Here is a 17,500-nt window from a genome sequence, read left to right on the forward strand (position 1 = left end):
GCATGACATGCTGACTTCATAACGGTATATTTTACATTTCTCACCATTATAAACTTCGGTATTTTACGTGGTAAAATACAAAATTAAAATGTACTACTAATTTACGGTTTTTAAGACTTTGGATACAAAGAAGCTATCATTGAAGCACAAAAGTTGGGCTTGGAGTTGAGAACTACAAACACAATACTGCTCCAGCGGTCTCGTATTGCCACCAAGAAGTCCCATCTCACAGCTCGGCTTGAACACTCCTTTGTAACGCAGGGCACCTGGATAATGCCTTCTTTTGGATTCACTTGATTTGTCTTTCTGTGCATGGCATTAATAATGCACGACAGAAAGTATATTAGTGTGTTTTTATGTGCAGGCGTACTGGGGTGCTTGTGAGTGTAGGGGTTAAAAACAATGGAGGTCTTAGATGTGTGCCTCCATAGAGCCATTTGAAACAAAATGTTTGTGATGTCTGGCGTTTTCCTGAACACCCCGTCATACTGCGGCTACTACAAAGCGTTTCATCCCATTGTTTTTTTTGCCCGTGATCGGTTTATGGTTTACCAAAGCCCTGTATTATATTATCATGTACATGGTGGTTCGATGTATAAAAAACGTTTATGAGCAATTTCATTTTGAAGTGTGTTTTACTTATAGCAAGGACCCTGTAGTTCAATACCAGTATTTTATTATTACATTTAAAGACGCCAAAATGGTGATGTGTCGATTTATAGATTTTCTTTCAGAGCTGATTGGTCTGATTGATAACCCAATATAATGATCTTATACTATATATGCCTAGAGGGTTAACATAACAACACCAATAAACAGTACTAAATATTGATGGTAAATGGCTTTCCACGTTGTTTCCATTTCGGGATTTTACTGTAGATACACAATTATTTATAAAATATAATTATCCCTATAAAACATGCACCCAGAACTTTATTGTGCTTGTTAAAAAAATAATTATGGTTGGAATTGGATAAGGGTTGTCCAGGGTTAGGTTATTGGAGCATTTTGTGCTTAGGCTACTTGATATTTGAGTTGCAAAAACTGAATAGTGCTATATCTAAACATCGTATTTTTTCTCAACTTGTGTTATGAGCAATGATCAATTAGGCTACACATGAAAACATGTAATATAAAGTCCTTGATAATATTATATTATGCAACCTATAATGACAATTTATTATTTAAATTGGTCCCCATACATTTAAAAAATGAAACCTTCATGATAACTGATTATAAATTAAGTCAAATTACTTAAATATTCTTACATTCTCGTTTGCGGGTCGTTATTCTCTGTGCGCCACATTGACCGGCGTTGTATTTCCGTCCACTAGAGGGCACTAAATGTCAAAACATAAGGTCCTCGGTGGTTCTTGGAATGGAATAAATGTGGAATAAATGTTGGGCGGACATTCCCGTTGAAACAAGAAAGAAGCATGTGCATGCAGTAATTTGTGTGTGTTCTATGTGAGTCGGCGGGGAGCTAAGCTGCCAGTATAGCGCTTTTTCATGCCTTCTCTCTCCGTACCCAAGCCTATCAGCCCTCCGACAGAAACAAAACAACAACAAAACTCCTGTTTGTTGCAGTGTATACTACACACACACACACACACACACACACACACACACACACACACACACACACACACACACACACACACACACACACACACACACTCACACACACACACACACACACACACACAAACACACAATTGATACAATAGTGTATTTACCAAAGTGGTGTCTAATGAGTTAAGAGTAACACACACACACACACACACACACACACACACACACACACACACACACACACACACACACACACACACACACACACACACACACACACACACACACACACACACACACACACACACACACATCACTCACCTCCCTTGGCAGTTGGTGGTTCTGAGCTGCAGATGGGCAGCGTGATTGTAAGAGCGTGCACGGCCCGTGGGCCTGCCGCCAGGGCACAGCTTCTGTAAGCCCGGTCACGTGCACGAGCCCGTCGCAACTGTTAAGAGGTGAGGGCGGCGCCGATCAGGCCCAGGGTCTGTGAATAGTGTGAGGGAAGTGTGTGTGTGTGTGTGTGTGCTTGTGTGTGTGTGTGTGTGTGTGTGTGTGTGTGTGTGTGTGTGTGTGTGTGTGTGTGTGTGTGTGTGTGTGTGTGTGTGTGTGTGTGTGTGTGTGTGTGTGTGTGTGTGTGTCCGTACACATTGGTTTCCACATGGCATGAGTGTATTTCAGCCAGAGAACAGATTTCCCGTTGGGCTGGTGGATGAATCAAAAGAGAGTTGTCCGCTCCTCTCTCCATCTCTCCCCGTCTATCGTCCTCTCCGTTCCCCCCCTTTCATCACCCTCGGTTTGTCTCCCCCTTCGTGCCCCTTATTCCCTCCCTTCTTTCTCTCGGTCTCTCACTTCTGCGTCCTCCATCGCTCCAAATGTCTCTTTCTCGACTGTTTTCTCGCTCTTTCTCTCCTCCCTCCTCCCTTATCCTTCCTTTTTCTCAACCGTATGCTCCAAAGCTCTCTTCCTCATCTCTCTCTGTCTTCTCTCTATCTTCCTCTTTCTCTCCCCCCATTCTCCCTCTTTCTCACTCTCCTCCATTTCTCCCTTCTCTCTCTCTCTCTCTCTCCCTTCTCCCTCTCTCTATTTCGGCCTTCTCTCCCCATGGCTCCCTCTTCCTCTCTCTGGTATCTGTCTCCCCCGTCTCCCCCGTCTCCCCCGCCTCCCCCCCTCTCCCTCTGTGTATTGGATCAGTCCTACTCTGCATGTATGGATTCCACAGGAAGAAGGCTCTTATCTGAGCAGCAAGCGGTGGCTGTGCGTCCGGGGGGACTTAATTGTACACGCGGAGGTATGCAAGATGGAATCAGAGAACGGTATTAACATTCCGGTGCTCTGGCTCCGCCGCGCTGACGGACGGGCGGCGCGAGGGGCATGAGAGACGACAGGGGCGCAGCGGTCCCCGGACTCCGCGAGATCGGCCCCTGCCGGAGTCCCACGCCGGCTCACTCGAGGGACTTTGCGCCAAATAAAAAAAATAAAAAAACAGTGATTCACTGCGTGGGACTCCAAATACAAATCCCATCATCAAGACCCACATTCTCCTCACTTTTACTTTTAACTTTAGTTTTCCATCTCTCCCTCCCTCCTTCCCTCCCTCCTCCCTGTCCCCTCTCCCTTCCTGCCTACCTCTCTCTCTCTCTCTCTCTGTTTACTTCTCTCCACCCCATTATTTTCTTCTCTTTCTTTCTTTCTTTCTTTCTTTCTTTCTTTCTTTCTTTCTTTCTTTCTTTCTTTCTTTCTTTCTTTCTTTCTTTCTTTCTTTCTTTCTTTCTTTCTTTCTTTCTTTCTTTCTTTCTTTCTCTCCTTCAGCTTACCTCTCTACTTTTCATCCTGCTTACCTCTCTCCTTCCCTCTCCTCCTCTCCCTCCCTCTACATCCCTCTCCCTCCCTCTCCCTCCCCCCTCCCCACTCTCTGCGGTTGTTTTCTAGTTTGTGTTTTGCAGCCGTATACTCTGGGCTGTCGCCGAGCTCTACAGCCACACTCAAAGGCTCGGCTGTCACGCGCAGCCTTTGAGTCGCGTTTGAATTTTTAACGTACACGTTGTCAGGGCGCGGCGAGGAGTGATTGACAGCTCCGTCCCCGAGCGGCGCCGGGGCCCCGGCAAAGCCTGGCTGTCTTTTGTCAGAAGCGAAGCCGAGGAGACGCCACAAAGGAAGGCGGGCGAAGTGGAAAAACACACATAAATAAAACAAAACTGCTCGCACCCCGGCTACTCAATAAAATACCAAATTAGATTTAACTCAAGGGCAGGCCCTGGTCCACGCGGGAGAAAACACAGTTGAGATCCGGTTTCCCGCGTCTTTGTATCCCGCCGGGGAGTGCCGAGTGTCCCCTAGCAGGACACAGAGGTGCCCCGGCTCGCGCTCCGTGAAGAGCCGCTTGTAGATTAATGTTCATTACTGTCTCTCAGAGCGGGAGGGAGACGGCTAAACACTACAGACTCAGCGGCGCTCATTTCTGATTTGGACACCAACGTGTCTCTTTGGTAGGAACACTACCCAGGCTGCACAGATTAGGAAGAGAAATCGATTTTTTTAACATGAACATAGCTTCGTGGAATTATGATGGACGAGTTGAATTATGGGTTCATCATGAATACATGAATCCGTCAATCAGTGGACCTCATGCATCGTTAAATTCCTTCAAACAATATTCGTAATGAGTCATCCAATTAAAATAAAAATGCAATTATTCAAACTTTAATCTTAATGATCCACGTGACTTTAATCATTAACTGTAGTCTTAATCATTAACTGTCAAACGGTGTCAATTTACACTGGCGCGTCAAGTCTATTTCTGAAAGCCTTTAATCACAGTTGGTCTCAAAGGGTCTAATAATCCTTCGTTTACTGGTTAATTTGACCCATCCCCCCCCTATCCCCTATCCCCTCAACCCCCTCCCTCCCACTGCCTCTAGAAGGCACTGGTTTGATTGGCTCTCTCTGAAGCCACACTGATTTTACCCCCCCAGTCAACATCGGCCCATGGAAATGGAGCAGGGAAACCCCAACACAGCGTCCCGTGATGAGCGTCCCCGATCGGCCACAGAGCCTGTCAGACAACACGCCGTAGACGAGATGTTTCCTGTTTTAGTCGCATATTTACGTCGTTATAACCCCCCTTCGGGACGCCCACAGTACACTGAAAGATGAACATGGTTGGATGGAGTAGCATCAGACTAGAGGAGAGGCCAGGGGTGATTTTAAAGGGACCTGGATCCAGTGTCTGAATTTGAATCGTTTATCTGCGTCGCATAATGTCGAGGCAAAGAACCCAATTACAAGGAGTTGGCTAAAGAGTGTCTTTCAAACCGCATTCACTTCAAACGGTGATTCCACGCTTCGCTGATGCCTAGTGTGAAGAGTTTCTTTTTTACTGTGCCTCCTCTCCGAAAGGTTAGCACTCGGTCATAAAGTAATGTTCTCATATTATTTAAAACCAGCATGTTTTAAAGCAGCATTTCTCAAACTATGTGCAGGACTCAAAACGGGTTGAATTTGGACAGTGATTAAAAGGATCATCAGGCTGAATGTCCTCAGTACCTGTGGTCATGGAGACTGTCGCTCCTGAAGGTATGAACTCCACCAGCTGCTATGGAGGCGTGTGGAGGAGGCGGTGTGGGCTGTGGAGGCGGAACATGAAGGGATTGAGTGGCTTGTGCCTCCTCTCCGAAAGGTTACGCTCGGTCAAACTGAAAACATGGCCGCCATTTGATAACTGCTTTGGCATTTGTCAGTATTTATAGAACGACGCGATAAAGTTATTTCTCAACACATTTGTTTTCTTTTTCTTAACTTTCGGTGTTGTTGGCTGTTTGCCGCGGGTGAGCAACAAGGAAAGGACACGGTGCGACTCGTCAAAGACTGGTCGCTCACAGGGATTAGCATCAGATAGCCTTAGCGCTGCGCCCGCTCTCGCTCTTTCCATCAAGCTAACCTGTCCTGCTAAGACCCGATTCACTTCACAATCACTTCCATCTGAACGCCATTCAAGAAACCATTTCCCCACATCGAGACAGACTGAAAGGCTATTTCTATTTTATGACTACCTGACCTTGTGGCATTCATGTACTTTCTATGAGCAGCTCTCAGAGTGGAATGTACTACATTTTCCATTCACTACATTTATGAGCTGGTAGTAATTGCCTACTCACAGATTAGGCCTTTTAAGACACACTGGGTTTTCCATCACTCTTATACTTTTATTGGGTAAATTTCAAGTAGTAAATACATACTTAGGCCCTTACACTTCCTGAATTGCAAAAATACACTGTATTGCAAGTGATAGGCCAAGTGCTACGTGAAACGCCATCAAGTTTCAAGGACATACATTTACTAGTAGTGGCCTGTTGAGTGGAGTTGAACGGTTTACAAATGTACGAGTGTGTGCTATATCTTCCACCACTGGCCTTATGTCATAGCGAAGGCTCTCCAGGTCTAAGACGCACACACACACATCCAGTGTGTTCTCAGTGTGTTTTTGTCACCCAAGCTCCTTTCCAAGCCGCTATAATGTAAATCGTCCACCCTGTGATATCACACTGGAGGGGCGCTACAAAGACTCCCTCTCCCTGCCTACATAATTCATGTTAGCCATATTGAAATACAATTTAACACATTGTCATTCATCCAACACTCCAGCTGTATGTGTGTGTGTGTGTGTGTGTGTGTGTGTGTGTGTGTGTGTGTGTGTGTGTGTGTGTGTGCGTGCGTGCGTGCGTGCGTGCGTGCGTGCGTGCGTGCGTGCGTGCGTGTGTGTGTGTGTGTGTGTGTGTGCGTGTCTGTGTGCGTGCGTGTGTGTGTGTGTGTGTGCGTGTCTGTGTGTGTGTGTGTGTGTGTGATATGAATGAGTAACATGGCACCGTGGGAGCGGGTGTGAATGAGCGCATTTCAGTCATTCTGTTTGACAACACATGGAAATCTGATCCCGCCGTGGGGAAATCTAACTTTTACGCTTGCTGCCCCCTACCCGAATGTAGCCGAGATCAGGATTACCCTTCTGCTGGTATATTGGGAGAAGTTACTCTAGTGTAGTGATAGAGTGGAGACTGGTGTGTATACTGGTAGAGAGAGGAGACCAGTGGTTCCACTGGTAGAGAGAGGAGACTATTGTGTCTACTGGTAGAGAAAGAAGACCAGTGGGTCCACTGGTAGACAAGTGGGTCTACTGGTAGAGAGAGGAGACCAGTGGGTCTACTGGTAAAGAGAGGATACCAGTGGGTCTACTTGTAGAGAAAGGATACCAGTGGGTCTACTGGTAGAGAGAGGAGACCAGTGGGTCTACTGGTAGACTAGTGGGTCTACTGGTAGAGAGAGGATACGAGTGGGTCTACTTGTAGAGAGAGGACACCATCGGGTCTACTGGTAGAGAGAGGAAACCAGTGGGTCTACTGGTAGTCCAGTGGGTCTACTGGTAGAGAGAGGAGACCAGTGTGTCTACTGGTAAAGAGAGGATAACAGTGGGTCTACTTGTAAAGAGAGGATACCAGTGGGTCTACTTGTAGAGAGAGGATACCAGTGGGTCGAATGGTAGAGAGAGGAAACCAGTGGGTCTACTGGTAGTCCAGTGGGTCTACTGGTAGAGAGAGGAGACCAATGGGTCTACTGGTAGACCAGTGGGTCTACTCGTAGTGAGGAGAATAGTTGTGTGTTACTAGAGAGAGGACACTGTGGAGCACAAGCCTAGGGTGTATACAGCGGTATACATCCATCCACCGGCCTTGGTCAAGAACGAAATCATTTCTTTGTCGAAGTCCGGTCATGATCTGCGATCAAATGTAGATAAAAGTAGAGAAACCTTGAAAACTAGAAAATGTGATTTTACTTTTCCATTCATATACATTTTATGTTTGTATGCTGCTGTCCTTGTCAAATGTTTTTTTGGATGAAGGTTGCATTTATGTTTTATCTTTCTACAAACACCGCATAACAGAACGTGTTTGTAGAAAGATAAAAGAAAATCTCAAAAGAGTTTGTTGTAGTCTTCGTGGAGAAAATGATTGCATTCAGGATGATTCAGCAGGGGAAAATGCATAACTAGGAAAGCGTTTAAAATACTTAATGTTATAGTAAAGAAAATCATAATGGGTCTATTTTTTATGAATGTCTTTACCTTCTGCTGAAAGTTGTTTTACAATGAACTCAGTGTGTGTGTGTGTGTGTGTGTGTGTGTGTGTGTGTGTGTGTGTGTGTGTGTGTGTGTGTGTGTGTGTGCGTGTCTGTGTGTGTGTGTGTGTGTGTGTGTGTGTGTGTGTGTGTGTGTGTGTGTGTGTGTGTGCGTTTGTGTGTGTGCATGATTGTGTGTGTGTGTGCGTGTGTGTGTTTGTGAATGCGAAAAAGCAACACAAATAGAAAAGCATCTGTATAGTAAGGATGAACTGTCAGTCTTCTCCAAAACCACAGAGAATTCCTAATGATCAGACCAAATGTTACTCTGGTTCAATCATCCTCATTCCTCCTCTGTTACAGTCCTAGAACACAGCCAGGATCGTTCCTCTACTGCTGGGTTTGAACAACAACCACTGCTCTTCTCCAAGATGTTTGGTGGATCTCCACACCGCACCCGACACAGACTCTGGTCCGAAGAAACAGACCCTGGATCAGCGCCAGCCTCCAGTTGGAGCTGGGGTAGAGAGAGGTTACACCTCACACGAGGGGCTCACTCAAACATAAGATTACATTTACTGATGGATACCTCAGATACAACGGTGGTCTCTTAAAAGATGCTTGTGAAGTTTATTGGAATCTCTTTTTTTATTCGTCTTTTTGTTTCTCAGGATTGAAAAACTCTGACAATATATATTTTCTCACTTTGTACTAATTCAAAATAATTGGTGGGTTTTCTATTTGGAAATGCTGGCAAAAATCTGCAGATTTTAATTAATTTGTTAGTTAAAGAGAAACCTATTGTGCTTTGTCATTATCATTTGTCATTGTCACTGGCTCCGCCCGCCTAAGTACTTCCGCTCAATTTTAATTTCCCTTCAGTACTACGTCTGGGTCTGCGGTATGTTAGTGGGTTTTCTCCGTCCAAATTTTGGGCGTCCAATCAGCAAACAGAGGGAGTGGCTGAGAACAATGACGTTAAAGTCAGCTCTCGTTGACGGATATCTTCACGCACAGTGTTTGGGTTGTTTGCAGCCTGCGCGCAACGTGATTTCCGGCCGAACGTTAGCGATTGGTTATGGCAGATCCAGAGTGGCACGGCAGATCCAATAGTTTTAAACTTCAACAGACAACCGCCTTCATGTGAGTTAACGTTAGTCAATTGAGTGGGCCCAGACTTTCTGTGCTAATTAAATGAAGTACAAGAGTCTGGTAGGATCAGGCTAATCTACACCCATAATAAATAGCAAATAATACAAAGGATCAACACACTGGTCTCATATTTATTTGCTTAGTGCCGTTTATGTTTTTGCCAGTTATTCCATATCCTTTTTTCCTCTTAAGCCATCAATCTTCGACTATATGACCACATGTGATGCTAACTTACCCTCTCCTAACCCCTTATTTGGTGCTTATTGCATCCGCACACGGGGAAAATTGGCAGATTTTATGGAGTTTTCAATTTCGGGTGTCGAGGGCAAAAATGTGTGTGTGTGTGGACTATTGATATCCAATGAACACACACACGCACACAGGAAATGATTTTACACGCGCCTTTAAAAAAAAACCCAATACCTTGTCAAAGCTGCCCCACAGTATCTCCCCCAGTACACAGTTGGAGTGTGATCCGTCGATACCGCCGCTGAAATGCCCAGCCCCTATACGCATCGAGTACGTCTGAAGAAATGATTAAAAAGACAGAGAGAGGCAGAAAGAGAGAGAGAGACGCATCCTTGTGTGTGTGTGTGTGTGTGTGTGTGTGTGTGTTTGTTTGTGTGTGCTGTGAAGTGCGCTCGCCAGGTGTTGTGTGTGTGTTTGCGGGGAAATTTGGAAGAACATGAGAGATGGCGCGATGAGTTGTCTGGGCTGTTGAGTGATGGAGCAGTCTGAACAATAAACAACCCCTCGCGTCTCCGAACTACAACTACTAAAATCATCAACTTCTGATTCTTTCCCTTTGTTTGTTCTCTTTCTGTTTTTTCTCCCGTTTCAATGGGAGACGAAGGTCCTTGTTCATTTGCATGAGCAGTGAGGTTTTGTTGTGTTTTATTCAACTGTTTGGGCCGACTGGTGCCATATGCACTCCAGAATTGCTCCTGAATTCCTTTAAGCATGAGGAAAGAGATGTACTCTATATCTTTCCCCTCTCTCTCTCTCTCTCTCTCTCCCTTTCTCTCCCTTTCTCTCCCTCTCTCTCCCTCTGTCTCTCCCTCTCTCCCTCTCCCCCTCTCTCTCTCTCTCTCTCTCTCTCTCTCTCTCTCTCTCTCTCTCTCCCTCTCTCTCTCTCTCTCTCTCTCTCTCTCTCTCTCTCTCTCTCTCTCTCTCTCTCTCTCCCTCTTTCTCTCCCTCCCTCACTCCCTTTAGTGCGGGCTCAATCTGACCCCCTGTCCTGCAGCAGGTGTGTGTGTTTCCTCCTCTCTCCTCCTCCCTCCTCCTCTCTCCCCCCTCTCCGCCCACCATGAATGATTCACTGAGTCAGGCTGCTGTACTACAGGCCCAGGCCCCCCCCCCACCCCCCCTCTGATCTCCCTGTGTTGTGTAACCCTCAGAAAAAAGCAACAACCTCCCGTTTGCGAACTAGTTTCTCTTTATTTTTTCCTCTCTCTTGCTCTCTCTTTGTCTGTATCGCTCTGTGTCTCTCGCCCTCCCTCTCTTGAGTTACATTCAGTATTGACTGTTTATGCCTTTTAATGTTGTGGAGAGGGCCCGGGGCCCATGGATGGGGGAGGGGGGGTGTTGGCAGCGGGGGGGGGGGGGGGGGAGCGTTCTTCTCGACACACTTACGCCCCCATAGTGAACTTTAGCTCCCAGCGCTCTATCAAGTACACAATCCTTCTTCTCTCTCCCTCTCTTTTGTCTTCCCTGCTCTCTCGCGCTCCCCATGCCTCCGCCTCCTCCCGCTCCGACGGGGAGCCTCTCTGAACATCGCCACCCCATGTTCCTCGGCTCCAAAGATCACCTTGCGAAAGATTAAGACGCTCAAATGTGCCAGCTAAATATTTACACGGATGCCGACACCCCTCCACCTCCCCACCCCGCCCTCTCAGGCATCAAAGCCGAGCCCCAGAGATGTGTGAGGTTCCCTCCTGGGGGGGGGGGGGCGGGCGGGCGGGGAGCAGGGGCCGGGGGTCAGGGTTCAACGGGACCTCTGAGCGCGGATGGGCCCCGGTCGGAGCTGAAAGGGAGAGCCGAGCGCCCTCCCTCTGAGCGGGGTCGTGCTGTGGGCGTCTGGTGGACGTCCAACCTCAGATCTGTCTTTGACTCGCTCACCGTCTCCCGCCGACACTTCCTCCGCAGATCGCCGTGGTAGCGAGCGCATCCTGCTCCTCTCCTCCGCTTTTTCCCCCGCTCAGTGCCCGACTACAACCCAGAGCTTTTCTGTACTTTGACTCCTGCGTATAAATACTACTACGACCGAGGCGACTACTACTACTTAAGGATGAGTGGAGCTGCTGCTCCCTCCGGGTCCCTGATATCTGGTTCATTTCCCCGCACATCAGACTACAGGGTAGCCCGGGGTCATCGGCGGCGACCTCCTGGACGCCAGAGAGACGATGGAAGATATTATGCAGACAGTGTCTATGTGGAGTTAGTGTGATGAGTTAGTATGATACGGATTGTTAACATGCACAAAGTCTCTTGTGTGGTTGTTTGTGTGTGTTTGTGTGTGTGTGTGTGTAGTGTGTGTGTGTGTGTAGTGTGTGTGTGTGTGTGTGTGTGTGTGTGTGTGTGTGTGTGTGTGTGTGTGTGTGTGTGTGTGTGTGTGTGTGTGTGTGTGAGTCTTTTAATTGTCGTGGCAGATTACAGCGAAATTGAGTACCATCCTAATAGAACATTCACACATATGAGGAAAAAAGGGACTCATTTAAGGTGCATAGACATTTAAAAACGTCTTTGCAGTTATTTATAACACAAAAAATTATGAAAAAAATTACTGAAAAAAAGATATAAAAAATAAAACAATATGATGGAGATACTGCATTTCTGGGTATTGCACATTTGCCTGACCTATGTACCTGGAGTGGATTAGCGACCAGAGGGCAGCAGGTCAAACAGATGATGTCCATGGGTGCGACGGGTCTTTCAGTGAGTCGTGCTGGAGGTGGAGTCCTCTAAAGCAGGGCAGAGAGCGGCCAATGATCCCTCCGGGCGGGGTTGGTGACTCTCGGTGACCCACGACCCGGAAGGGATACAGCAGGCCAGGCGCTGGAAGGAGCAGCTGGAGAAGGACCCCAGCAGGTCGGTTTCCCTGAGGACGCTCACGTAGATACAATTCTTGTAGTATGAGAAAATTGAGAAAATTAGCAAATGCTACTATGTAGCATTTGCTATTTCTCTCTCTGACCTCTCAAACCTCATACTACGAGGATTTTATCTACGTGAGGGCAACGGTTATCATAAGAGTTTTGTTTTATTCTAACCTGACGATTATAAGGTATGATATGAAGAGCTTGCTGACACGTCGGTGTGTGTGTGTGTGTGTGTGTGTGTCTGTGCGTGTGTGTGCGCGCGTGTGTGTGTGTGTGCATGCTATAGACATAGGGCAGATAGCACAAAAACAGGCCCGTTTTGTACCACTGAAGCTTCCCCAGGCTTTGATTCCTCCGCTGACTGACTCCTCAATGCCATCCTTTTTTTTGAAGAGGGCGAGGGAGAGTCTTTTCATGTGCCGGCGGTGTGCTAAAAGACCGTTTCATGGTCCAAAACCGCACTCTTGTTCTGGCGAGCCGCCGCTAATGGAGTCGGTTTGAAGGCTGTTTGCCGAGCGTTTAATGAACACGACGCGCAGTCAGATCCGTCACCGCGGTGACGGCTACATCCTGTAGCGCCCATGTTTGGAGATTATCCGACAAATTAAGCCACCACATCTTTCCTGTCGGGCCCACCGGGGAATTACATTACATTACATTAAAAGTTTCGGCGACAACACGAGATGTACCCCGTCCCAATGAGACCAACCCGAAGACCATATGATAAATATAGAAACATATATATAGAGATGTATACCTAATTTATTCTCGGTCGGTTTGCTTGTCTAAATCATAGCCCACAGCAATGGAACAAAGGTGGTGTTTTGAATACGATTCAGAGGGAGCGGGGAGAGAGAGATGTGTGCAGTAGCTCAATATCTGAATAGGAATAACTAAAATGTCCAGTCCCACGTTCTGTCACTCAAAGCCAAAGGACACCGGTCATGAATTCAGTTGGAGAGATCACAACAAAGTCAGTTTCTAACAAGCACAAGCACCTCACCGCCAACGTAAACAACAGCAGTAGCACTTTCATGCGCTGACTCTACAGAGATTCTATTGTTTATTCTTCTGCAAAATGCTCTTGGGTAGAATAAACAAAATAAATATGACAAATTGGTAACGGATGTTTTAGTGAAGCCAGAAGAGATGGCTTCAATGGTTTAACACCCATGCGGTCCTATAATACACAAGGTTTTAGCTGTTTAACTAATAGTGGTTGCATTATTATTATTAACGATTAACTCGATACCAAAATAGTCACTAGCTATGTCCCGATCATTGCTTTTTCTATTTTGTGTATCTTTATTTCGTGCGAACATCACAGAAAAAAATCATTTTTTGTTTAAATGTACCTGTCTACAAAACTGTAGTTCAGACTACGATTCTGTTTAAATCCATCGTCCGAATCACAAGATAACATTATTAAGGAAAGCGATTCGGCCCTATTGGCTGCTGTCAGAGACACCCTCCCCTCTGGACAGAGGGGACGAAGACATCATTAGGGGGGATTACACCGGGCGGACAGTAGTGCTGCGCTCCCCAAGGACTCATTGGCCCCGCCATGACCCCTGACCCCTTCCTCTACCCCCTGGTGCTAGGCTGCCGTCCGGCGGGCTTCAGAAGGCCTGCGCAGGGAGTCAAAGCGAAGGCCGTCTGTGTGTGGTATTGATTAGACACTCAATGGAAGGTCGCTGCCGCGCTAATCTGGTGTGTGTGTGTGTGTGTGTGTGTGTGTGTGTGTGTGTGTGTGTGTGTGTCTGTGTGTGTCCCTGCACCTGGGGGATAAGCAGAGCGTGCAAACAAGCTAATCATTAGCTATTTCCCTCACCCACACACACACTCGCTCTCTCTTTCTCACACACATAAGCGTCTCGTGAATAGCTGACAAATGTCAGGATGGCATGTGTGGGACTCGAAGGAAGATGTATTAATTGAACTGGTTAATTAGGTCCCTGAGGGCCGTTGGCTAATTGAGAGCCACCGAGCTGGCGAGACAAGAAAGTGGAATACAAAAGATATGGCTCAAACAAATAGACAAGCGCTCAAGAGCACCAGCAGCTCTCCTCTCTCTCTCTCTCTCTCCCTCCCTCTACCTTGCTCTATCTGACGAACACACACACAGTCCTCCATAAATTAACATGAGAATAAAAACACAACTGTTTACATTTCCCTGCCCCTCCTGCTCTCTCTCTCTCTCGCTCTCCCTCACTATCTTGCTCGCTCTTGCATAATTGTGTGACCTGCCAAATGTTTTGTGCCGCTTGATGTTGCAGCCGCTGAAACCTGCCACGCAGCGGCAAGCATCTGTCTGGGAACACGCGGCCTTGCATTCATTAAGGCCTCCTCCAATTAGCAGTCGCCGCTTATAGCGCCACAACAACCGGCTTCGTGCCTCACACTTTGAAACAACCCTTCCTAAAGTCACCCAACACAACTTTATCGGCACAAAGTCGCATCTCGCTCGCTGCCTCTCTCCGTCTCTCTCTCTCTCTCTCTCTTGCATTAATTAGAGAAGAAGGAGAAAAAGACATCACTTCACTCCTCCAGGCTCTGAATTTGTCCCTTCCTCTCTCCTTCTTCTTCTTCCGTTTCTCATGTTGCACTCTGGCGCTACCTCGACGGCGGCGGGTGCTTTCGTGGCGCGCTCCCACCGAGGTGAGCCGGGAGGGCGTGTGCTCTTGCCGGCGCCGCGGAGGTGAGCTGAAAGCAGGCGTGTGATCGCGAGACGCAGGGTGAGGCGGGCTCCAGAGTCGGAACACAGGCAGCCGCGCTGACATTTTGGCAGCTACACCTGTTTCAACAATTACTCTGCGCTCTGATAAAGAGTTTCAAGCCCTGACTGCCGCGCTGCAACAGACGACTGAAGGAGGTCTTTGTTGGTGCCGGCGTCGTCTTCCTGCTGGTTCCTCTCCCTTGCTCTTCCCAGCCCGGTCCCCGCGCCCGTTTGAAGAACTGGGGCGAGGGGGTTTTTGGGTTTGGGGGCAAATGAGCGTCTTCCAGGAAACCTCCTGCATGTTAATTTACCGGGGCTCGCAGTACACTTGACTTTTTATTCATGATATTTAAGAATATAAACTTGGATTTGAGAGCAGCTTCTCTTCTCTTCTGGGTACCCCTGGCTCTGACACCTAGGGCGAAACAGAAACACTGTGCCGATGGTTAGAGAGCAATGCCTTCCATATTCTGGGGATGACACGTGACGAACATTATCATTACTGTTGTAACAATTTTTTAAACCTGACATGCAGCCATATTTACCTCCAAATAAAATATATCAATGATAAAATATATCTACAGTAAATATCTATAATCTGTCATTATGATATCGTTTTTTTAACGATAATTTTCTACTTATTTCGTTTTCAACATATTTACTATTATCTGACTGACGACTATGGATGCAACCTTCTTGATTGGGCCTGTTCAGGGAGCTGTGATCAGCTGAGCCTCCATAGAGCAGTTTTTCCTCAGGGCTGGGTTCTGGAGACAAAGGGAGGGGACCTCAGCCACTAACGAGGCCAGGGGACAGGGGACAGCTGCAGTCTCATCTCTCCCCCGGCACAGCCCCATACAGGGCCGGCCCTGGCCCCATCGATCCCTGGCCCGTATCGACATGGGTCCCCCCTGCCGAGCCCAGCTCTAAGCCATCGAACGGCAATGTGGCAGATCAAAAAAAATGAAACGCCCGCTTTCATGTGTGTAAAAAGTATCGATTTGCATAAGAACCTCGAAAAAATGTTGTTGTTCTTTTTCACCTCTTCTTATTCCAAGACGAGCCAAGGACAAAGCTGTTTCAGCGTGTGTTGTGATGCTGCTGGTGTAGACCTCATTAAAGAGATCGACTGGAAATACCAAACAAGGAGCCACCCTGTGATCGGCCTGACAAGACACAGCTCCGCCGTCAACACCTTTCCGGAGTGCCGCCGGTAATGAAAGAGATTAAAAAAAATTAATAAATAAAAAGAAAGAAAGCGTCGAGCTTAGACTTAGAGACACGACGGACAAAAAGTGCTGATGGGTCGCTTTAACGCAGATGCAAATTCTCCCTGTGTGTCACCATCATTAATTCATAAGGTTGGGCCTGCTACTCAGGCAAGCGGGTTTACCTGTATCACCGCGGTGCTCTCTCTCTCTATCTCTCTCTCTCCCTAGCTTGGTGTCTCTGTCTCCCTCCTCTGTCGAGAGAGATGTCAATCTCCTCGAGAGGAAGCAGGTGTGTGAGAGGAAGGACACTCTCTCCCTGCACTTCCCCGGTTCGCTTTCCCACCGTCCAATTTAGCATTCCTGGCGGCGTCGGGAAACAATTACTGAACAAACTAGTGAGAAAGAAAACTAGAGTGCAGAACACGGCCTCCCTGCTGACTGGGATGAGACACTTGCGACCTTGCCGGGGGTCCCAGGAGGTGTATGGCTCTACGCAGCCTGTGTTGTTTAGGACGAGAGACTTGATACTCTGTTTTAAGAAAGCTGTGTGGTTGGAGACTTGGCAATCTGTTCTTAACTAACTCTGTTGTTTAGTGCTCTCCGCATGCTATTCTGCCTTATTGTACAATAATGCCACTTGTTGTTTGTGTTTTTTTTTATGTTTGTCGCTGTGAGAGTGCTTTTTAACTTAACAGAGTCGACCATTGTCCATTACCTGCAACTAAACCAGCGACGCCTGCTAGTTCTGGTGTGAAGCGAAGCAGCTATCGGAGGGGGGGTGGTTTGGTCGTTCGACAACAACATGCAGGCTCTGCAACAAAAGACGGGGCCACAGATGAAGAAACATTGCATTTCAACTCCCAGCTGTGGACATTCTGCGCCTCCTTCCGTCGCAGCTCCAGTCGAATTCCCCAGTGGAAGACGCAAAGAGAGAAAGAAAGAAAGAGAAGAAAACTGGTTTATGGAGAGAAAAAATAAAGGGGTAACGTTAGTTTCATCTGACAAGCTTTTAAATCTAGGACAGCCATCCCAAAGAGAGATACACGCGCTCATCTCTACTACATGAAAGGCGTGTGCTAGGCGTGCTAAGAGGGAGCGCGTGAGCGACGGCCATTAGCTGCATCATGTTGCCGCGCGAGCCTGTTAGCGCCCGTCTTGACTCCCGCGTGCTAGTAGAACTGGTGTGGTGTTTTTTTTTTCGTTAATGGCTTTTTAAACGTGAGCCCAACATATGTAGCCTACTCTGCTGCCTGCTTCTATTGGGGGTCGGTCCGGCATCGAACTGGGGGACATAAACACTGACATTTCAGCAACTGCCACATTTTTGCTTATTTGTGTTCTTTGCTTTTGTCTGAACTGAGGACTTTTTACCTTGGTGGTAAACACACGTTTCATTTGACATTTGACAATGGTTTATATAAACAATAATTCTCAAATATTTTTTGTTTGTTCGGTGCAATACACACAATGTATGCCTACTGATTCGAAATATATTTTTATTTTTTATGAATTATCATTTATTTAATCTAAGTGTTACAGCTTACTATAAGGCTTGGGAGGCCTACAGCATCTCATCCAGCTGTTAAATTGAGCGACTTGCTCTCGAGATGAATAGGGTGACTCCAATTTCCTCTGTCTTACCG

At 47.1% G+C, this 17,500-nt stretch overlaps 1 long non-coding RNA gene across 1 annotated transcript in view; it reads left to right on the forward strand.

The window, feature by feature from the left end:
• The first annotated feature begins 6,616 nt into the window (after positions 1-6,616).
• The window catches only part of LOC132446056 (uncharacterized), a 173,949-nt gene continuing 163,065 nt past the window's right edge, over positions 6,617-17,500 (forward strand). The window contains exon 1 of the long non-coding RNA XR_009522767.1: positions 6,617-6,626. This is a non-coding gene — a long non-coding RNA (uncharacterized LOC132446056). The remainder of the gene's footprint in view (positions 6,627-17,500) is intronic.

Source organism: Gadus macrocephalus, chromosome 18 (genome assembly GCF_031168955.1).
Source record: "Gadus macrocephalus chromosome 18, ASM3116895v1".
Taxonomy (NCBI): Eukaryota; Metazoa; Chordata; class Actinopteri; order Gadiformes; family Gadidae; genus Gadus; species Gadus macrocephalus.